General features: G+C 33.3%; 2 long non-coding RNA genes across 4 annotated transcripts; both read left to right on the top strand.

The window, feature by feature from the left end:
- The first annotated feature begins 11,964 nt into the window (after window positions 1-11,964).
- On the top strand, window positions 11,965-15,531 carry LOC139885928 (uncharacterized). Its single transcript, XR_011772169.1, has 3 exons — window positions 11,965-12,239; window positions 12,343-12,426; window positions 15,081-15,531. It is a non-coding gene; the product is annotated as an uncharacterized lncRNA (long non-coding RNA).
- Window positions 15,532-16,247: 716 nt separating this feature from the next.
- Window positions 16,248-19,085, top strand: LOC139885927 (uncharacterized). Of its 3 annotated transcripts, XR_011772167.1 has the most exons (5): window positions 16,248-16,505; window positions 16,693-16,773; window positions 17,111-17,454; window positions 17,846-17,928; window positions 18,662-19,085. It is a non-coding gene; the product is annotated as an uncharacterized lncRNA (long non-coding RNA). The 3 variants fall into 3 exon arrangements; XR_011772166.1 differs by having other exon boundaries at window positions 17,111-17,928; XR_011772168.1 differs by having other exon boundaries at window positions 16,693-16,784; window positions 17,111-17,928.
- Window positions 19,086-24,047: the final 4,962 nt, after the last annotated feature.

Raw genomic sequence — 24,047 nt, 5'->3', positions numbered from 1 at the left:
CAACGATAATCGTTACATATATGTCTCGTTTAAAAATCATTAAGTTAGTAGTCTTGTTTTTACATATGTAGTTCATTGTTAATATACTTAATGATATGTTTACTTATCATAGTATCATGTTAACTATATATATATCCATATATATGTCATCATATAGTTTTTACAAGTTTTAACGTTCGTGAATCACCGGTCAACTTGGGTGGTCAATTGTCTATATGAAACATATTTTAATTAATCAAGTCTTAACAAGTTTGATTGCTTAACATGTTGGAAACATTTAATCATTTAAATATCAATCTTAATTAATATATATAAATATGGAAAAGTTCGGGTCACTACATCTATGATCTGCATCAAGTCATTAGTTAACCCCTTATACACCAACAGCAGCCTTGTCATCTCCCAAACTTGATTTGAAAATTCACATCTAAAGAACAGATGGGCATGAGAATCTGCTTGTTTAGAACACAGACTGCAAATAAACTGCTTGTGAGGGTACCATTTCTTCAATCTGTCTTGGGTATTAAGTCTCCTCTGTACAGCCAACCAAACAATAAAAGCATGTTTAGGAGTAATTTGAGGATACCAAATGATTTTATACCAACTTACAGAAGGCCCATTGCAAACCAAATCCTTCCACACTGGTTTAGTGGAATAAGGTTTAAGTTTGTGATTGCTGGATATCCACCACATTACACCATTAAGGTCATGATGTATATGAGGTTTCATTTTGTCTCTTAGACCTAACATTTGTCTCCAAGCCCAGTGATGATGTAGCGTGAGGGTACGAAATAGTAGTATTTTTAATACAAAATACTACAAAATATGACACAAGTTTTATTAATTTACGGATGGGATATACCTAAACCTTGCTACAACACTATAGGCAGTGTACCTAATCGTAGAGTAGTATAGTTTTTAGTAAGTCCGGTTCGTTCCACAGGGAGCGGGCTTATTGCACACTATATTTTTAAACAACTATATTTGTACAAAATATATATAATTATATAAAATAATATATAAAAGGGGGTTTACCGTTTAATGACCGGTTTGTCGATTTATATTTTAAGCGAAGCGTATAGTAAATGTTGATATTTAAATAACAATAAAATAAATAATCATAATTAAAATGACAATAAATAAAAGTACGAGGAAATATGAAATAAAATATATTATGCTTATTTAAACTTCCGTAACCATGATGGTTGACGTGTTGATTTTAGTTTTATGCCCATGGGTTAATTGTCCTTTGTCCTGGATTATTTAATATGTCCGTCTGGTTTTCGTCCATAACAGTCCATCAGTCATAAATATAAAGTGCGAGTGTCCTTGTCAAATTATTATTATACCCGAAGTTAAATATTCCAACTAATTGGGGATTCGAATTGTAACAAGGTTTTAATACTTTGTTTAATGAATACACCAGGTTATCGACTGCGTGTAAACCAAGGTTTTACTACTTTGTTAACAATTACACCAATTACCCTTGAATATAATTTCACCCCTGTTTTAATTATTCTAGTGGCTATTAATCCATTTCCGTGTCCGGTTAAATAAACGATTATTCGTACATATAAATACCCCGCCCATCGTGTCCGATTGAGTGTATATGGTAATTTATAGGGACGCCCAATTGTAGATCTTTATATTAACATTAACAAACTATCATTTAGTTAAACAAATATAAAGCCCATTAATAGCCCATAGTCTAATTTCCACAAGTGTCGTTCTTTTGTCCAAACCCCAATTATGGTACAAAGCCCAATTGCCCAATTTTAGTAATTAGCCCAACATCATGATTACTTCATTTTAAATAAGCATAATAATAACTTAGCTACGAGACATTAATTTAAAAAGGAGAACATAGCTTACATTGATTATTTATCGCGTAGTGTTACACGGACAGAGTTTCGACTTCAAAAACCCGTAAAATAACCTTTACATAACCCGAACTAATCTAATATAACACTAATCTATACTATATATATATATTTATTTATTTATTATCTTATGGAGTATTATTATTATTATCATTATATATTACTCGGCAGAATTCGCGACCTTTTATAGGGATTCTGAAATTTCTGTGCTCCGCGAGTCGCGGCACTTTTGGCCTTCCAGCTCCGCAAGTCGCGGAGGTTCCAAAACCAGCCCACAAGTTTAAGATCCAAGGCTGCCGACGGTTTTTATTTAAATATATATAATATATAAATAATTTTTATAATTATTTATATATTATATTATATTTATATACATAGTAGACTCGTAATTTTTTTTTCGTTGCGTCGAGCGTTGAGAGTTGGTTCATGTACCGGTTCCGAATTTTCGAACGTCCTTGCGTACGCTGAGATATTTTGTACTTTGCGTTTCGTAACTTGTACTCTTGTCATTTTTAGACGTTCCTTATCAATAAATTGAACCTTTTTAATTGTATCTTGTACTTTTGAGCTTTTTGGACCTTTGCGTCTTCAATTCGTTGTTTTCGCCTTTTGTCTTCGCACTTATTTAATATAAATGAATATTACATGAAAATGGAACAATTTCAACTGAAATCTTTACATATCGGAGGGATATTGATACTAAATATATGTTCATTTGGAGCACTATCAAATATCCCCACACTTGAACGTTGCTTGTCCTCAAGCAATACAGTCTTGAAATAAAACACACTAGAATCACTTCTTTATTCTTCACACTTTGTACATCAGTGATTTTGATACGGCGGTATAAACAATGATAGTAGCATTTGTGGTTTACAGTCCCACATGACTATGAAAATTTAGATCCGTTAGGAAATTGGATCTTTATAAAAACATTTGATCTTTTGAAAATTCATGCTAGATTTTACCCTAGACAGGTTTTCCGGAATAACCCTTCACCGGTGTTTGCAAAATATTTTTGTGGGTTGGTGGGTTTCAGATTTGAAAATTTTAGCTCAAAACTTATGGTTTTGTTTCACCCACTTGCTAACCTTGTATTAGGAAAGCAACACGTCCAGTTTACTTGTCCCGTATATTACCTTTCGGTAAACTACCGTCCGGTTGTAAAGGAAAGCGATGAACAAGCAACTGTTAAGGCAATGTCCCGTGACATGCTTTTGATTATGGTCTTTAACGTGTCGGATGCAATACTATCCTTTGTAGGAGCAATAGTAAAGATCACCCTATAGTTTTTCGGTCTTGGCAAAAGGTCCTGTCTTCGACCAATATGCAACCACCGTTCTTACGGTTGACACCCGATTTGGTTCAGGTGACCTAATGAATTCTAGGTGAATTCCTAGGATTTTACGTTCAATGGTAATGAACGCATTGAAAATGGGTTTTCAGAAAACAAATCGGTTTATAATTTGATCAAAATATTTTCTCGTTCAAGCTCGAGTTTAGATATCATTGAATTCCATGAGTTTGTAATTCTCAATCTTTAAGGTCAATCTCAAGGATTGAGTAATATCAGGCTTAAAAGCTGATTTTTAATCTTTTAAGGAGATTATCCTTTCTGGGGATCTGATTCATTAGTCTTATCAAGCTAATTTGCACGGTGCCTCCCCATTGTACGAGATAAATCCTTCTCATGGTTAGGATAAATCTGACCACTTGGCGACCCTGTTTTATGCTGAGGTCCGTGGATTTCATGCTGATTTTAGTGATGACTTTTCTAGATTTTTCGTCAACCTACAGCTGGTCTGGACGACAACTTCTTGACCTAAATCAAGAAGCGCGTGTCCTTTTCGGAAGACTTTACTTCCTTTTAATGATGGAATTGATTCATCGTGTAGATCCATCTTTCTTTAATAAATCGGGTAAAACAGTTAATTTAGTCCAAAACAAAAACACTTGCAATAAACTTTACAGAAACATGTGATAGATAGTTTTTAATTGAATAACTTGGTACATTCTCCCCACACTTAGTTTCTTTCTTTGCCTTTTTATTCTCCTTTATTCTATTTTAAATGAATTCAATCGTTTTAGGGTGTTTCTCAATTTATGTCCTTTCCGAGGTAACGATAATTTCGGTATTAACACCTAGTTTTCATCGTTCATAAATATGTATAAACATGATTTTGACTTCATTTAGTTGAAAATTTTTCAAATTTTCACAAAATTTGGCAAATAAACTAAGTGCAAACCCGAGAGAATTTATAACCCTTCCCCACACTTGAGATCATGCAATGCCCTCATTTACATGAAATCAGACTATAATTATAAATTCATGAGGGTGATTAGTGTAGAAAAGTAATTAAAAATACCCAGTTTGTAATTACAAAGCTCGTCGAATGATAGATGGCGCGTCTCATCGTTCATTCCTTTATGTTTTATCACACATATTTTTCTTCAAAAACGGTTGCTTTTCTGAACTGTTTGCTAATCTTTAAAAATACGTCTTTTGCCCTAATTTATTATGCATGTTTATTAACGAGTTATGCACTAACCCGAACCCCTAATTTAACGTTAAGTAGGGTTAAACTTCCCCACACTTAGCTGACGATATGTGAAGTCAGTAGAATAAGTTCCAAGAATTAAAATAGTGAGCCAGTTATTTACATCTCGGGTGGTATATATTATATCAATGGGTTTAAAGTTTAGACCCACCCGATTGTCACTACTTAATTCTTTTTTAAGTGTAGCTTTTAGTAAATGGATATGTCTCTTTTCTGGTTCTTGGTCAAATGGATCGATATACACCGACATACATATTTCTATAGGGTGGACAATTCCTAACATTTCCTTCCTTTTATTCTCAGGATCAAAGTTTTCACCTCTATTACCCAATTGGGTGAAATTCGAGGTGTCATTATCTATTACAGCTCGTAGTTCATTTCCGGTGGATGACTCGTCTATTGAGAATATTGTGTTGGAAGGTTGTGGAATGGTGAAGTTCGGTTTGGCCTCGGGGGTAAAATTTTCAACGTTATCGTATTCCCAAGAGTACCAATTTGTCACCCTTACTTCTTCTTTATCCATTGATGGATCGATGATTTCGTCGGTAGAGGCTAATGGGTCGATATGTTGTGAAATTGGTAAGACTGAATAAAAAGTATCATCGGGATAGTTGGTGATTTCGGAGCTCTCGAATTCATCAAAATTCGATGATATGAGATTTTCTTGCACACGACTCCTCAGATCAACAGGTGTGTAGTCTGATAGAGTTTCAGCTTGCCGGTTTACAAACTCTCTCATTTGTTCATTTTGAGCATTGAGTTCTTCGAGTTTGATTTTCATATAATCTAAAGAATTTTCAGGCACATAATTTTCCTCGTCTTCTGGTTGTTGAGTTTGGATATATTCTTGGGAATAATCCCAATTTGAATTGTATTCTTCGTAATCGTTCCATTCAGGTTCCGTGGGTGCGTAATTTTCCATAGGAACGTAATAGTAACATTCCCATGTTGAGTGATAATCTCCACAAATTTCACAACCAGTTATTGTTTCGTCGTTCGTGATCCAAGATTGACCGAATGAATTTTTATCAACACTCGTTTGAGAGTATTGATTTAATTGATTTCGGATATCAAAAAGAGTTTCCATAGCCTTGTTTTCAAAATTTTCCATTTTATTGCGATGGCCAGATTTTAGCTACAATGTGGTGCATTTATTAATTATCCTATTAGTTATAAAAATAGAAAAACTTATATAAGTTGTCCAATTAATAGACTTTTCTGCTTTTGCCCACGTTTCGAATAGCCAAAAGATGCAGCAGGGAGCCAGAACCCTTTAAATCGGAAGCTCACAACTCAGCCACTAACAAATCCAACTATTACTACGAAGCAGAAAATTGTCAACGTCCATTAATTTAACCACTTAAATAATTTTTCTTTCCGTTTGAGATAAGAAATAGAGAAAATTTCTAAGTCCTAAAAACTAAAGCGTTGAGAAATAAGAAAGAAAAAGAATGCGCGTCGAAAAAAAAACGTCGAAAAATAAAAATAAGAAAAGAGCGCGTCGAAACTTAAAAGTCTAAAAATTAAATCTAAAAAGTTGCGCTTAAATGTATTAAAGCTTACAGGAATTCTATATCCAAAACGGCAATAACTTAATTAGGCACTAAAATCTAAAAACTGCGTCGCAAAATTCTAAAGCACCTAAATCTTAGTCTAAAGAAAAAGCACTTAAGGGATTTTACGGCAAAGCCTAAAAATCTAAAAATAAAAATAAGCTACGGCAAAATACTAGAACTTAAAACTAGCTACGAACAATAACGATACAAATATTACACAAAAATATTATTTTTTATACAAATAAAAATAAACTTAAAGTTGTAAAAAGTACAATTTTTATAAAAATATTATTTTTATATTTTTATTTTTATATTTTATAAAAGTATTAATTTTTTTATATATTAAAATTAAATATAATTAATTATAACTAATTAATTAAAACTTAAAACTAAATTATATTAATAATAAACTAATTAGGTTTAAATAATAATAAATAATAATCCGTAATTAATGCGATTTTAGGGTTTTTGTCAGCTCGTCAGGGCGGCTCCGCGAGTCGCGGTTCCACTTGCCTTACAACTCCGCAAGTCGCGGAGGATGTAAAACGTTTTTTTTTTTTTTTTTTTTTTTTTTAATAAATTTTATATTGTTTTTCTAAAAATATATTTATACAAATATATATTAAAAATATAGCGTTTCACCGATTCCCCGGCAGCGGCGCCAAAAACTTGATGATGTAGCGTGAGGGTACGAAATAGTAGTATTTTTAATACAAAATACTACAAAATATGACACAAGTTTTATTAATTTAAGGATGGGATATACCTAAACCTTGCTACAACACTATAGGCAGTGTACCTAATCGTAGAGTAGTATAGTTTTTAGTAAGTCCGGTTCGTTCCACAGGGAGCGGGCTTATTGCACACTATATTTTTAAACAACTATATTTGTACAAAATATATATAATTATATAAAATAATATATAAAAGGGGGTTTACCGTTTAATGACCGGTTTGTCGATTTATATTTTAAGCGAAGCGTATAGTAAATGTTGATATTTAAATAACAATAAAATAAATAATCATAATTAAAATGACAATAAATAAAAGTACGAGGAAATATGAAATAAAATATATTATGCTTATTTAAACTTCCGTAACCATGATGGTTGACGTGTTGATTTTAGTTTTATGCCCATGGGTTAATTGTCCTTTGTCCTGGATTATTTAATATGTCCGTCTGGTTTTCGTCCATAACAGTCCATCAGTCATAAATATAAAGTGCGAGTGTCCTCGTCAAATTATTATTATACCCGAAGTTAAATATTCCAACTAATTGGGGATTCGAATTGTAACAAGGTTTTAATACTTTGTTTAATGAATACACCAGGTTATCGACTGCGTGTAAACCAAGGTTTTACTACTTTGTTAACAATTACACCAATTACCCTTGAATGTAATTTCACCCCTGTTTTAATTATTCTAGTGGCTATTAATCCATTCCCGTGTCCGGTTAAATAAACGATTATTCGTACATATAAATACCCCGCCCATCGTGTCCGATTGAGTGTATATGGTAATTTATAGGGACGCCCAATTGTAGATCTTTATATTAACATTAACAAACTATCATTTAGTTAAACAAATATAAAGCCCATTAATAGCCCATAGTCTAATTTCCACAAGTGTCGTTCTTTTGTCCAAACCCCAATTATGGTACAAAGCCCAATTGCCCAATTTTAGTAATTAGCCCAACATCATGATTACTTCATTTTAAATAAGCATAATAATAACTTAGCTACGAGACATTAATTTAAAAAGGAGAACATAGCTTACATTGATTATTTATCGCGTAGTGTTACACGGACAGAGTTTCGACTTCAAAAACCCGTAAAATAACCTTTACATAACCCGAACTAATCTAATATAACACTAATCTATACTATATATATATATTTATTTATTTATTATCTTATGGAGTATTATTATTATTATCATTATATATTACTCGGCAGAATTCGCGACCTTTTATAGGGATTCTGAAATTTCTGTGCTCCGCGAGTCGCGGCACTTTTGGCCTTCCAGCTCCGCAAGTCGCGGAGGTTCCAAAACCAGCCCACAAGTTTAAGATCCAAGGCTGCCGACGGTTTTTATTTAAATATATATAATATATAAATAATTTTTATAATTATTTATATATTATATTATATTTATATACATAGTAGACTCGTAATTTTTTTTCGTTGCGTCGAGCGTTGAGAGTTGGTTCATGTACCGGTTCCGAATTTTCGAACGTCCTTGCGTACGCTGAGATATTTTGTACTTTGCGTTTCGTAACTTGTACTCTTGTCATTTTTAGACGTTCCTTATCAATAAATTGAACCTTTTTAATTGTATCTTGTACTTTTGAGCTTTTTGGACCTTTGCGTCTTCAATTCGTTGTTTTCGCCTTTTGTCTTCGCACTTATTTAATATAAATGAATATTACATGAAAATGGAACAATTTCAACTGAAATCTTTACATATCGGAGGGATATTGATACTAAATATATGTTCATTTGGAGCACTATCACCCAGCTATCATTTTGTTCAAACCCAATATCCCAATAGTTTCTCCCTTTTAATTTCACAATGTTGATCCAATGCCACCAAATAGATTCTTTCTTGCTCAAGATTTTCCAGACTTGTTTCATTAGGAGGACTTCATTCCATTGGGTAAGGGATCTGATACCTAACCTACCTTGGTCTTTAGGTTTACAAATCACCTTCCAAGCCACTTTTGCAGATCTTTTCCCATTTGGACCATTAGCCCATAAGAAATCTTTCATCAATTTTTCAATCTCTTTAATGATAGTATGTGGAAGAAAGTATACTGAAGCCCAATAAACTTGCATTGAGCTTAAAACTTAAGAAATCAATTGTAGTCTTCCTGCATAAGACAATATTTTATTTCTCCAACAATTAACCTTCTCTTTTACTCTATCAACAATTTGCTTGCAGTCCCCAATGCCAAGTTTTTTGGCAAGTAATGGAACCCCTAAATACCTCATTGGTAATTTACCCACAGTAAATGGCAAAATGCTCAAGATATCATTTTTAACATTTTGGGTAATGCTTCCAAAAAAGATAGTACTTTTGTTGAGATTGGGAAACAGACCTGATACCTCACTAAACTCTTCAATCCCTTTCTTAATGACTGCAACAAACTTTTTTTCTCCTTTACAGAGCATTAACAAGTCATCTGCAAAGCAGAGATGAGACAGCTCAATTTGTTTACATCTATAATGATATCTGAAATCTTTTGACTCCTTAATATGCTTCTTCATGATGAGATTAAGGACCTCCATAACAAGAGTGAACAAATAAGGAGACAATGAGTCACCTTGCCTTAGACCCCTACCCCCTTTAAAATATCCATGAATCTCACCATTAATGCAGATGGAGAAATTCACAGAAGTAACACAGGTCATTATCCAGGATACCATCTTTTCATGAAAGCCAAATTTGACCAAAATACCCCTTAAAAACTCCCATTCAACAGTATCATAAGCCTTTTGAATATCTATCTTCATTGCACATCTTTTGGGACCATTAGCTCTGCCATAACCTTTTAATAATTCTTGAGTCAACAAAATGTTGTCTTGAATTGACCTTCCAGGGATAAATGCACTTTGATTAAGACTAACCAATTTGTTCAAGCCACCCTTGATTCTATCTGTCAAGATTTTGCTTATGCCCTTGTAAATAACATTGCAACAAGCAATAGGTCTAAAGTCTGAGACTTTATTAGGAGTGTCAATTTTAGGAATAAGAGCAAGTAGAGTAGCATTGACCTCCTATAACAATTTACCAATGTTGAAAAAATCTTGAATTGCAAGACAAATTTCCTTTCCAACTATAGGCCAAGCTTTTTTGAAAAATCCTGCTGTAAAGCCATCTGGGCTAGAAGCTTTATCACTATCAACATCAAAAATTGCTCTTTTAACTTCTTCATCTGTAACTGCACTAACCATTGCTGATGCTTCATCCAGATTAAGAGTAGTATTGAAAATATCACCAACTGAATCAATATCTTTAGTCTTCCTTGAAGTCCCCAAAAACTGTTTAAAATGATTAACTATCTGATCAGCAACATCATTACCATAAAATCTATCTCCTTGATCAGATAACATCATTACCATAAAATCTATCTCCTTTCTCATTGCAAATGCTTTCAACTCTACTCTTACTCTTTCTTGCTTTCATAATGCCATGAAAATATTTTGTATTTTTATCACCATCCATCATCCATTTAAGTCTCACTTTTTGCTTAAGCAGCTTGAGTTCATCTTGACTTGCTTCCTTATAATCCTTTAACACATTAACAGCATCAATTTTAAACTGATGATCACGAGGGTTAGCATCAACCTTTTCTTGACATTGTTTGAGCTTATCTTTAAGACTGCTCACCCTTGAAAACACATTGCCATTTTTCCAGTTCAGCCTATTTAACTCCTTTTTCATAGCTTTTAATTTTTTAACAACTCTGTACATAGCATGCCCATTTACATCATTCTTCCAACTCTGTCACCCGCTTATATGCCCAACGCTTCATTTACATCTTTGAATGCATTCTCAGATTCAACCTCGAACGTTTTCCAAATCAATTGCCTGCATGTACCCTAAATCCCTATCGCCACTCAATTAACCCTAACTGCTCATATCCCATTCTCTCAAACGGATGCAGGCGAATTTAATTGAATCCCAGTTGAGGGCAATTGAATTTCTATCCGAACGTTTTCTCATTCCCCGTTCTCTCCTAAACCCATCAATTGGATGGTTTAATGGGTTATTATTACCCCAATTGAATGTTATCCCTAGAAGCAACACAGGTAACCCATTAATTTTGAATTCAATTGTTCAGTTGAAGAGGTGGTTCGCATTATGCATTACCATCATCTAGGCATCACTATAAATTGCAAGGGAGTCCTCTATTGTTATGAATACCAACAACAGCAGCAGATTCAATTGCAATGGCGCAAATTAACCAAACATCCACATGTGGTCTTGACAAAAAAACATATGTGTTCCTTCACCAACTTGAAATGGGAAAGGAGGCCGATGTGAAAGTGATGATATGTCGAAGCTGGGATACGCATACCGCTTACGGGAAGTATTTGAGCACCGATTTCATCGCCTCCGATGAGCAGGTACAAAACTCACCTTTTGTTCTACATTTACACTGGCTGTTTTTGTACAAAATTATGTAGTTCACTGTAACATAGTATGCAATGCTTGGATGAGATAATAATTGGTGATTCATTCATAGATATCTTGATTCGAAATTTGTATCTTCTTATGTGAATTTTTCATTAATAATTTATCTGAATAAATAAAATGTAATAGCATATGGAATGCTTGGATAAGATAATTGTTGGTGATTGATCCCTAGAAATCCTGATTCGAAATTGTATATTCTTATTTGAATTTTTTCACAAAGAATGTACTTGCACATGGTTAATAAATATGCACCATGGAATTTTTTTCAAAAATAATGTATTTGGATTCATAATGTACCTATATGTATATTTGAAATTCACATTTAATCTACCATTCTCTAATGTTAAAATTTAGCATTAATTTTGCAGTAATAATGTATCAATATGTATTTGTGAGAATGACAACTGTGATGCTACAATGCTAATATTTAATAGGTAAGTTTTGTAAACAGATGCACAACTCTTAGGACAATTTGCCATAAATAATGTATCAATATGTATTTGTGAGAATGACAATTGTGATGCTACCATTCTCTAATGCTAATATTTAATAGGTAAGTTTTGTAAACAGATGCACAACTCTTGGGACAATTTGCCATAAATAATGTATCAATATGTATTTGTGAGAATCACATTGTTTCTATAGCTCTCTAATGCAAATATTTTATATCTAACTTTTGTGAATAGAATAACAATTAGAAACCTCATATTTAGTGCTACATTAGCATTCATTTCTCTGCCATATAGAGTTCATGGATACGATCAAAGGAGGTCATTAATAGCGTTAAATCTTGATACAAATCAATAAGCTCTTTCAACCAACTCCTCACCCACCAACTCTGATACAAATCCTTCCACTATCTATCTCGATTAAAAGTTTCATATGCTAATTGTAAAATCCTCCGTGCAACGCACGGGCATTGAACCTAGTCTTATTAAAAATCGACTGCATTCAATCAATAAATAAATAAATAAATAAATAGCATAATTTTATATATTAGCATAGCAGCCATCTCCAATCTTAACGAGTTGCCCCTCGATTACAAGGTATATTATTATTCTCACTTAATTTCAATTTGCCATAGCTTAGCATAGCAGCGTTTGTTAATTTATTTGTAATTGTTATCTAATTTATTTGTTATTTATTTAGCATAGCCAGTCTTCTCCAAATTAATTATATTCTTCCAACCTCAACGAGCCCTAGCAGTAGCTGATCTCATAATCTCGATTACAGGTATAAAATTGTGGCTTAATTTGTAGTTAATTGAATTGATTGATTGATTGATCGATGGACAGAGATTCAAGTCTCAAGCGTCTTTGTACTAGAAATCTCGAACTCGATTTGGACATTTGGTCCTATATTTATCAAAAACTAGATTCACGTGATGATCAAACTTCATTCGGTCTAACCTGTGTTAGTTTCCGTCATATTCAAATTTCGAGTTTTAAAAGCTTTAAAGTCCGATGCCTCCCAAATAATACTGATTCTCCAATTGATTCCAAGAAACTGGTTAGCAGCAGACATAGAAAATTAGGCTGTAAATGTTCAACCCCATTGCTAAAATATGGCTCTACATTGCAATCTCTTTATCTTAATAGCTGTCGTTCCATCAGACTAACATTGGTTGCTTATGCTTGTCCGTTGTTGTCTTTTATCCATCTTTTTTATTCTAGTGTTAGTGATCCTGGGTTGGAAATCTTATCAAAATCATGCAAATCTTTAAAAGAGGCGAGTCTTTTTTATTGCGATAATGTTACTGACTGTTCATGCATATTTTTTTCAAGGGAAAACCTACACACGAACAGTAATGCGGAAGGGTTTTTTTTAGGCGTCAACGTCGTTGATCTCCGGTCCGGTTACCGTGAATAACCCGTACCCGAGATGATGATCTCGGGAGGGTGGCCAACGAATTGCCCGCCAGTCGATAGTCGGACCCTATCGACGGCAAAGGGAGGAAAAACCCACAAGACCCGTAGGTAAAAACCCTAGTGTTGCGATCGTGAAGACGATCGAGGAGAAGATCCGGCTATGACTGCCGCGTGCTTTCATTGAGAGAGTGAGAGGCGAGATTGAATGACCGCATGAGGGTGTATGCGATTGGGAGCATGTGAACTTGATGTAGGTTTTGCCCCATATTTATAGATGGGAATTAGGGTTACTTGACTTGGGGCCCAAGTTAATTGCGTAGACCCTAATTGGGCCAAAACCCTACGTCATCAAGTCCTCCAAGTTCGATATGATATTTTTGTCAAGTATCGTATCGAACTTCTCATTATGCTGCGGAAAATAAGTTCACAGGAGCCTGCGCAAACAACTGTGCGTAAACCCGCGAACATATGCGCAAAAAACCGCATGCAGAATGCGTGGGGAAACCGCATGAACTAGCATGCGTAAAACTGCATGAAAATTGCGTCTAAAGTCGCGAACAACTGTGCGCAAAGCGTGCGTAACCTGGACAAAAGCGTGTGGACAGTTGCGCAAGCGCGCGAACATCTGCGCTAAATATTCATGTACTTAAACCTCATATAACGAATTAAAAGCTCAATAAGAAAAGACAAACCTTCTCAAACCGAACGATAGACGGTAGAAACACGAGACATAATGCATCGTGGCCCACGGTGGGCGCCAATTGTTCATGCATATTTTTTCCAAGGGAAAACCTACACACGAACAGTAATGCGAAAGTTTTTTTTAGGCGTCAACGTCGTTGATCTCCGGTCCGGTTACCGTGAATAACCCGTACCCGAGATGATGATCTCGGGAGGGTGGCCAACGAATTGCCCGCCAGTCGATAGTCGGACCCTATCGACGGCAAAGGGAGGAAAAACCCTACAAGACCCGTAGGTAAAAACCCTAGTGTTGCGATCGTGAAGACGATCGAGGAGAAGATCCGGCTATGACTGCCGCGTGCTTTCATTGAGAGAGTGAGAGGCGAGATTGAATGACCGCATGAGGGTGTATGCGATTGGGAGCATGTGAACTTGATGTAGGTTTTGCCCCATATTTATAGATGGGAATTAGGGTAACTTGACTTGGGGCCCAAGTTAATTGCGTAGACCCTAATTGGGCCAAAACCCTACGTCATCACTAACGATGGGATATTTTCTCTCAACCAAAACTGTCGTCAACTCACTGCACTCAGAATAAATTGTTGTAGAAATATCCATGGCGTAGGGTTTCGAGAGTGTTCATCGAAGCTTGCTCGTTTAGAAGCTTTTTGTTGTGACTTGGATTCTGTGTCTGTTAGTCGAATTGTAAGTGGAGGTGGTCTCGAGTTTCTAAATATTGGTACTTCTCCTTCTTGTCGCGTTCCAATTGATTTGGAACCTATCGGATTTTGTTCAAGACTGAAACACCTTAACATTACAAGGCGCTATTTTGTTGATGATGATGTTATAGTTAAAATCTCAAGAGATTGTCTGTAAGTTTAAGCAGTGAATTTACCGTTGAATCACTTTTTAGTCTTACCTTGACAGCTACCAATAACACATGCAGATGCTCGTGTTAAGGTATTTTGCATGAATACATAATTACTATTACTATTAAGAATGAATTGCAATAACCAAAAAAAAAAAAAAAAAAAAAAAAAAAAAAAAAAGTAAATGGGGCGTAGCCAAGCGGTAAGGCAATGGGTTTTGGTCCCGCTATTTGGAGGTTCGAATTCTTCCGTCCCAGAGCATATCGATTAAGTTATGTATCCTTGTTTAATGTTTGGTTAAATCCATGTATTCATAACTTCTAATTTATGGCTTTATGTATCCAAAATTCATTGATGAGGTGCTAAAATTTTCACATTGGTGTATGTGTTTGTGTTTGTGTGTTGTTTAATTGGGATTTTTATAGTTGAAGTGTTTTTGCCGTTAAGTGTCTTTTGTTTTCGTGTTGAGGATGACACGGTTGGCCGGGGAGTGCGTACTTGGGGATGGATCCAGTAATGTGTTATCTTACAAGATTGAGAATCGTTCCGGAAATAATTCTTTGAAAGAGACAGTCAACGGAAAATTGAAAAAGGCGGGTCCTCGAGGTTGATTGTTATAATCCGTTTTGTGTTCTTCTGTTGGTTTCACTCCTTGTATTTTCGTGTATTTTTTCGGTTTTTGTTTGGTTGTATGGTTTCTTTTGGGATGTGAGGGAGGCTCGTCAATTGATAGTTTTTGTTTAAATGGTTGTTTTCTAGGTCCGAGCTTCCCCGTTTTTCCCTTGTCCTTTTGTATTCGCGTTGAGGGCGTTTTCTTTTGAAAAATGACCTCGTTTCTATATGAGTATTCGTTTTTTCGAAGAAAAAAAAAAAGTGTTTAGTTTTTTACTGTAAATTTTGTGCATTGGTGTATGTGTTTGTGTGTGATGATAAAGATGCTGGCTGCATTGTTTTGTAATATTCATCTGTTGAACTCACTTAACCTTTTATTAGTGTAAAATGTGTTGCACTATATATGAACTTGCTGAGTTTCTATACTTACCTAATCTTGCATATGAACCCCCTTGATAATTATTTTCCACAAAGTTGGTAGCAACGGCCATGTTTGACAATAAGCTTTTTGGAGCTTTTAGCTTTTATGAAAAAGCTCTTATCAAATAAAAAGCTCTGTTTGGTTGCAAGAGCTTAAAGCTTTTTAAGGGAGAGAAAAAGCTAAAAGCTACTAGAAGTCTAGAAGTAGAGTTTAACTTTTAACTTCTAGTTTTTGTCAATTTACTCTTTATTTTAATAGTGTCAGCTTACCAAACGGCTAAATACATATAAAAAGTTAAAAGTTACCAGTTAAAAGCTACCAGTTAAAAAAAGTTACCAGTTACTTTTGCCAAACATACCCGCCCGGGCTCAATTTATATTCTTTATTACTTATTAATCTTGTTAATGAAGTTTTATATTATAACTATAATTATATTATAATTATAATTATATTATATTATAAATACATTCAATAATAAATCTCATTTTACTATTCACACCCTTAAACTATTTGAAAAGGGTATTTTGGTCTTTCTCCACCATAGTGGATATAAAACACCACCCTCCTTTCTAGCCTCTTTCATTCCTCTTCTCGTCACTTCCATTCCCCTAATTTCTGTCTCTCAAAAAAAATTACCACAAACCACAATAATACCAGAAAGTATACAAAATTAGATGGTCTGAGCAGCGATCGGGACGCCCACCACCACCGCCACTGGGAATTTCGCCTTCGTCACTCTCGCTACCAGGAAGCCGACCACCATCGCCGCTGTGAAATCCGCCGTCGTGACTCTCGCTGCTATTACCACCGTTGTTATCGTATCCGCCTCATCAACGTCGATGGTCCATCTTTCAAGCTGCTGTAAGTTTACTCATTTAATTTTATTATTTTTTTACTTAATTTCACATAATCCGGTTACGGTTTCCATGGCCAACAAACCGGAGGTTGGTTCTAATTTTAACTCATGTGGTGGTTTTAATCGATGATTTTACCCAATTGTTTGCCTTCTATACTCGACGAATTCATAATCGATGGTTTTTATGGCCAGAAATTCGGGGATTTCTGGTGGTTTTACCCGATGCGGTGGTGTGCGGTGGATCTAACCGATGGCTTGCGGTGGTTTTAACATGTGCGTTACAGGTGCGTTATATTCCTCATGATTTTTGAACTACTTATATTTTTGATAGTTAAGTCCACTTATATTTGATCAGTACAGTGGAGTTATTTTCCACTAATGAATTGTAAGAACATAAGATCCCAATTTAAGTTACCATGTATGAAATGTAAATTGTGGATTAGATGGTGGACGTAACATGGTTAATATAGTGCTGGTATTTTGCTCTGTCCATGACCATTTTAGTCGCTTAATGTTTGCTTCTATAAGTCGTTAGTGATCATGTTAATAATGACCCAAATTTTTTTTTTTGGTACATTGATAATTATAATTTGTTTGAATTTATTTGCAGCTAAATTAAGCTAAAGAAAATGTCATGGGCTACGGATTGGTCATTGGAGAGATTTACCATTCACAAAGATGCCCCACCTAAGAGTAGAGATTGAATCTAAAATATTTTTAGTATTCACCCACATTAATTTCACAGGTGATATTCTAACCCATTTTTAACTTCTAAGGATAATTTTGGTATTTAATATGTGATAATTAAAATTATATCAAGTTTGGTAGTAAATTAATGAGATGGTATTGGTGTTGGACATAATGTGCAACAAAGTGGTTGTACTTCGTCTAATTATACAGCTTCGATGTGCGCTTGCGTTCAACTACCTCATGATGTTGATGATTTAACAACTGGTAAACCTTCCTTTTTACATTTATGTTTACGTTTACATGTTTATGTACTTAGTTTCTTAATATTGATCAACTAAATTGTTTATGAAATTCATCCTGCTCTTCATTAAGACTAACGCTAGCTTGCCTTCATTTTGAGAAAAGTGTGTTGCGATACAGATTCGTTTTGCTTTCGTGTATGATTCGATGATGTACATTTATTATATACATAGTTGTAGTTGCTCTAAAGCTTTTATATCTTTTTTTGATTAATTTCAAACTGCATTTAGGATTCAGTTGTTTTCTTACTCACAACATTTAGATGTAGCAGATGTACTCAGTATGTTTTCGTTCTTGAATTGTGCTAATTTTGTTTTTTCAACATAAGGTAGTTATTTTCAGAAATTTTCTACAGGAAATACGTTGTGCTCATATGCAGTTTTGTAGCTATCTGGTAGTTAACAAAAATGGCCTGATGATCATCTTATCTATACACAGGTTTCATATATACAGACTTATATATGTTCTTATTTATGTTCTTATCTTATTGTAATATATATATATATATATATATATATATATATATATATATATATATATATATATATATATATATATATATATAGAATGATGGCTATGTATTACTTCATTTTAAGAATGTGTCATACAATATTGTAAGATTATTATTATGAAAAATGAAAACAGTAAATACCTGAAAGTGAAGAGCGATCTGAGTTTTGTTAGCGTTTTCAAATGCAGTTGCGAACACACAGCAATGAATCACGGGGAACTAAAAAAAGATCAATCTATATATATATATATATATATATATATATATATATATATATATATATATATATATATATATATATATATATATATATATATATATATATTGAAGTAATACATAGCCATCATTCAACTCTGTTTACTTTCATATGTCAATTCGAAACCACTTAGTAAATTAGGTTGGCGTAAATGACACTGTTTACCATGGATTTATACATGATTTTAATGTTCCATTAATGTCATGAAGTAAACATAGTCATCATTCGATTTCACGTGCCAATGCCGAACGACTTATTAACTAGCAGTTTCGAAGATAGAATAGACAAGTTAATTTAGACATATTTTTGCAAATCCGAACATCCCTGAGTGGAATTCTGTGTACGACCTGCATGTTCCATTAAAATTAACTACTGACCTTTTTTGTGTTTACTTTTCACTACAGGCCGTACTTTGCCTTCACATTATACCGGGAATCCAAAAGACAGTAAGTGTACATGTTGAAAGTAGAAGATCTATTTGTAAAAGCTGAAGGAATCGGACTTTCGTCCATCCGGCCCCTGCGCGAACAGAATCGGCAGATCAACTATAAGAGTGTAAGTAGCATGTCAGAAGACACATTTTATAGTCAAAATTTGTACTTTTGTAATATATATCGCCATTATCGTCTTTCAAAAATCATCTTTCTATGCAATGTACAACAACCATTGACAAAAAAAGGTGGGTCACTGCAGCAGCGCGCGGCGGGCCAACCGCTTGTTCTACTAATTCAGTAGATGACAATGTTGGAACCTTCTCTCATGGCTGTTATTTCTTTTTTTTTTCTTCGTATATTTTATGTTAGTGATTGATGATGATTTATTTATGATTTTAATAAGTAACTTTCTATCGCCTACCAACAAAACTTATGAATTATGATTTTAAGCTTAATAAAATTATAAAGTTCAAATTCCTATATTCGCGTAAATTTCTCAATAAGGGTCATCCGAACACACCCAAAATTCAGATCAAGGGTAAACACCGAGATAATAATAATTCTCATCAAATCATGAGCAATAACATCCCATTTGATGGAGTGTTGCAATACACTTGTACCAATCAGTTTTATATAGCTTGTGTGTTTGTGCGGATGAAAATACAAATTAAAAGATCTAAAATATCCAACCAAAAGCACATGATGTCATGATCAAATAGGTGACAAGTAGTTGATGTCTCTGGCATTAAAAATGTGCTTCAAAAAGTCAGAAAATGCATCATCTACCATTACACAAAAGCATTCTTCTGGTATAAATAAACATGAATATCTCTACCAACCACTCTGCCCACACCAATCATCCAACAAAAGCTCAATAAATAGTACATTACACTATATATATCTTGGTACAACCAACCAGACTACATGATTGCACATCATTCCCAACAGAAATCTTATGAGCACCGAAATTATAAGTTTTGACCGGTCCACTTTTTATATATAGGTGTGTCGACTTAAACCAGAATAAACGGCTTTTCTTAATAAGGGATGAACACTTTGTGTTAGTACTTCCTCCTCCAACTTATCCATGTGTGGCCATATCTGTTAAACACGGCAAAACAATTACTTAGATAAATAGTTGAAACAAAAGTATATACGGTAGTAATTTATTAAAATACATAAGAATGCAAGTCCACATACTATTAAGAATTTTGGACCCAACAGGACGTGTGATAAATTAAAATCAATCACCAAATCCACGAACGACAAACGATAGCTAAAACATAAAATGTGCGCCGAAAAAGTGAGTCGAAACGCGAGTAGAAAAAGCGCTTCGAAAAAGCGCGTCGGAAAAGCGAGTAGAAAAAGTGCGTTGAAAAAACGCGTCAAAAAAGCGCATCGAAAAAGAGTTGAAAATCACTTCAAAAAAGCGCGTCGAAAAGCCGCGTCAAAATGTACGTAAATTATATATACATAAATATTTGAAGATGTTTTGATTTTTCATAGATTCAAAGTTAGAATCCATTAACATCTTGAAGGAATGAACATTCCATAGATGAAGGAATCTCAAGATTTCACGGAATTTAATTTCCTTCTAAAATATGTCAATCAAACGAAGCAGTCTAAGGAATCGAATTTCAATTTCATCAAATTTCGTTGGAATTCCGTGAATCAAACGGGGCGTAAGACTCTAACAGGTCAAAGTGGTCAAATAAATAGCTTAAAAAACAGGGGAAATTTCTTCCTGTATTTAATTATAATGCATAAAACCTCCTAAGACGATTTTAATTATAAAAACAAGATTTTGTGCTGAAATAATTCAGTTCCTTATAATCAATCATATACTTGACACATCATAATTATTACTTTAGAGATAAAAATATTAGACAAGGAGCGTTGTGGGTCTCTTAGAATAAAAGCCATCAGTCAACAATGGTCAAATTACCTTTTTTGGTAATTTGACTTTAGGATCAGAAGTAGTCAACTTCATCATCTCCCGATTTAGAAGATCACATGAGTGCTCAAGTGAAAACAAGTAAACGGCTAAAAGCAGGTTGCTCAACAACAGTTTATTTATTTGTAATGGTAAAATTCTTAGTGGAGCCTAACCATATTTAGAAATAGGTGTTGTAAGGCTTAGTGTATAAAAGAAACACTTAGCAGATTGTTAGAACTCAATTCATTGTATCAAACATCAAAACATATTCAATACAAGATCAATTTCTTAACATTTAACCGGGTCAACCTTTCTTGGCCCCTAAATAAAGTTGATATTTTTACCCGTTCCACAATATGTCGAACAATCCCTATTAAAGTGGTACCTATTAATAACAATTAAAGTGGTACCAGTGTGTTGGGTAGTTATTTTAACAAACATAACCAAAATTGTATGGACGATCAAATCAATTATAAGTGAGATATATAGATAGATATATACAGTTAAACAACAACTTTCACACACGCGCACACAATGAATGAATGGATATTATTAACAAGTTGATTGATTGATTGATTGTGGCAGAGGGATTTATTGCTGAAGTCGCAGGCAATAGTGAATTCCATAAGTTGGATATTGGTTGTTTGGACGGGATATACATTGACGCCAAGCCCTTTGAAAAGGAGTCTAGAATAGTCCAAGTGTGACGACCCGGGAATTTCCGACCAAATTTAAACTTGAATCTTATTTGATTTCGATACGATAAGCAAAGTCCATAATGTTGAGTCTCAAAATTTTGAACTGTTTACATAGATTCATTTAACTTATGACTATCCCCGACAATTCACGAACCATTGCTGTAAATAAAAATAAATGTAAATATATATATATAGATAATAATTGAAAGTAATAAAATATAATTTAAACAATAAAATCAAATATGTAAAATAAGGTACAAAATAATTATGTGTAATTTAAAAGGAATCTATATACATATGACTTCTATAATTAATATTGTAAGTATATTATAATATATATAAATATATAAATATTAAAAAGGACTTATGTACTTTTAATATATTAACTATAATACAAATTTAAATAAAGTATTATATAAATGTTACTATCGTTATTTTCTTTTATTGTTAATATTAATATATATAGATCATTCACTGTATGTGATTACTTCCATTTTGTTATCCATCTTTGTCTATCACTTTCTATCTATTCTATATTAAACTAACTATTTTCTTTCTATTCTAAAGTTCATTTACATACATGACACAACCCTTCTTAAATTTTTTTTTTTTTTTTTTTGTTGAAAATACACATGAAGTTGTTACATATCACTTTCACCCTTTACATTTTCTGTCTTCATGTATGCCTCTGAGATTCCTTATCGACAAACAAATTTGTGTGAATGCCAATATGGTATTATAAAATGAATTGCTTCTTTTGCATCAGGTATCACCTACACCACAACCCACTTCATCTTACAACCTTTACCATAGTCATAACTTGTTTCCGCTACTGTTGCCCATTCTTGTTTCGTTTCTGCTCAGTCCAATCCATAAACACGACTGCTATCATCATTAATCCTACGCTACTGCTATCTTTTTCTCCTGTTCTCATCGTAGACCACCACATTCTACACCCAATTCAAACGACATCTTCAGATATATTGGCCAAACTATTTTCTGTTTCAATTGGTGATCATCAACACAACATCACAAACCACAATAAACCGCCACCACTTGTACCTATGTTGCTATTTCTGTCAAGCAGGACTAAACCAAATATATCTGTTGTTATTGTTCAGCCTAATACCAAACACACCTGCAACTTTCTGTTTCTTCTTATCATACAACACCACTCAAACGTCACCATTAAAACTCCAAGAACCCTGTAGTTGTACTACTGTAGCTGCTGCCATTTATTTCTGTTTCACAGCCAAATCAATTGCAAACCTGCTGCAAAAATTCTATTACGGTTGCTGGTTCAAAAGTAACACCAAACCACCGTGAATCATGCTGCTCTTTGTTGCTCTATTTTATAATTCAGGCATGATCAATCGAATCAAATAAATAGCACATCGCAACAAATCTGAATGAATTATTTAATAACCTATAATAATCGATGACAGTTGATTAAAATTTATATTTATATAAATAAATACATAAAAGCACACCAGTTACTTACTTAATCGATTACTAGGCCAATTTCATGATCGATGAATGATGATTTGATGAAATCTTTGTTACGTCATGCTGCGGTGATTAATTTTCTTCTTAATTGGAACAGACATCAATCGAAACACCAACCACCGGTTCAAATTCTATGATTGTTTATTTGATGACGATGAGAATTAGGATCGATGATGACAATTGAACGGCGATGATGATAACCTAGTATACACCGATGATTGTTTCTTGATTTACTTATCTGTTGAAGAAATCGAAGATCCCTAAACTCTGTTACCTTCTCTTTACTCTGATGTTCGATCTAATTGGGGGAAACAAATAAAAACACGTGATTTTTTTTAGTAGGTACTCCGTATAAATATAATTATAATTATAATTATTATTATTATTATTATTATTATTAATATTATTATTATTATTATTATTATTATTATTATTATTATTATTATTATTATTATCATCATCATCATTATCATTATTACATTTAACATTAAATTTATTATTTTTAACATTATTATTTTCATTATCATTATTATTAAACTTAACTTTTTATTAAAAACTACTATTATTATTTAATGTATCATTCCTACTAAAATTATTATTTTGTTCTCATTAAACACTATCATTTTCCTTATTAAAATTTGTATTATTAAAAAGTAACATTATTATTATTATTATTACTATAATTATTATCCTTAACTTAGTATTATTATAATTATTAATTTTTGCAAAAAGAATATATTTATATAAAAATATATTTATGTATACTGATATTACATAATATTATGGTTTAACTAATATAATATTATTTATATTGATATAACGTTAATTAAATCATATATCAAATGAGCATTATAATATATTATAAGTATTAATATAAATATTAATCTTAATACATAACTAAATATATATAAAGTTGTTCGATTGCCATTATATGTGTTAACATATATATAAATGATATAGGTTCGTGAATCCGAGGCCAACCCTATACTTGTTCAATGTTGTTATATGTATTTTTACTACAAAATACATTAGGTGAGTTCATTTGATTCTTTTTTACTCTTTACATTTTTGGGACTGAGAATACATGCGCTGTTTTTACAACCGCTTTATTACATGCTGTTGAAATATATTTTGAACTGCGAATACATGAAATGCTTTTATAAATGTTTGACGAGATAGACACAAGCAAAACATTCATCGAATGAATTATTATGCA

This window comes from Rutidosis leptorrhynchoides, chromosome 1 (genome assembly GCF_046630445.1).
Source record: "Rutidosis leptorrhynchoides isolate AG116_Rl617_1_P2 chromosome 1, CSIRO_AGI_Rlap_v1, whole genome shotgun sequence".
Classification (NCBI taxonomy): domain Eukaryota; kingdom Viridiplantae; phylum Streptophyta; class Magnoliopsida; order Asterales; family Asteraceae; genus Rutidosis; species Rutidosis leptorrhynchoides.
This window is presented reverse-complemented; position numbering and strand designations above follow the sequence as displayed.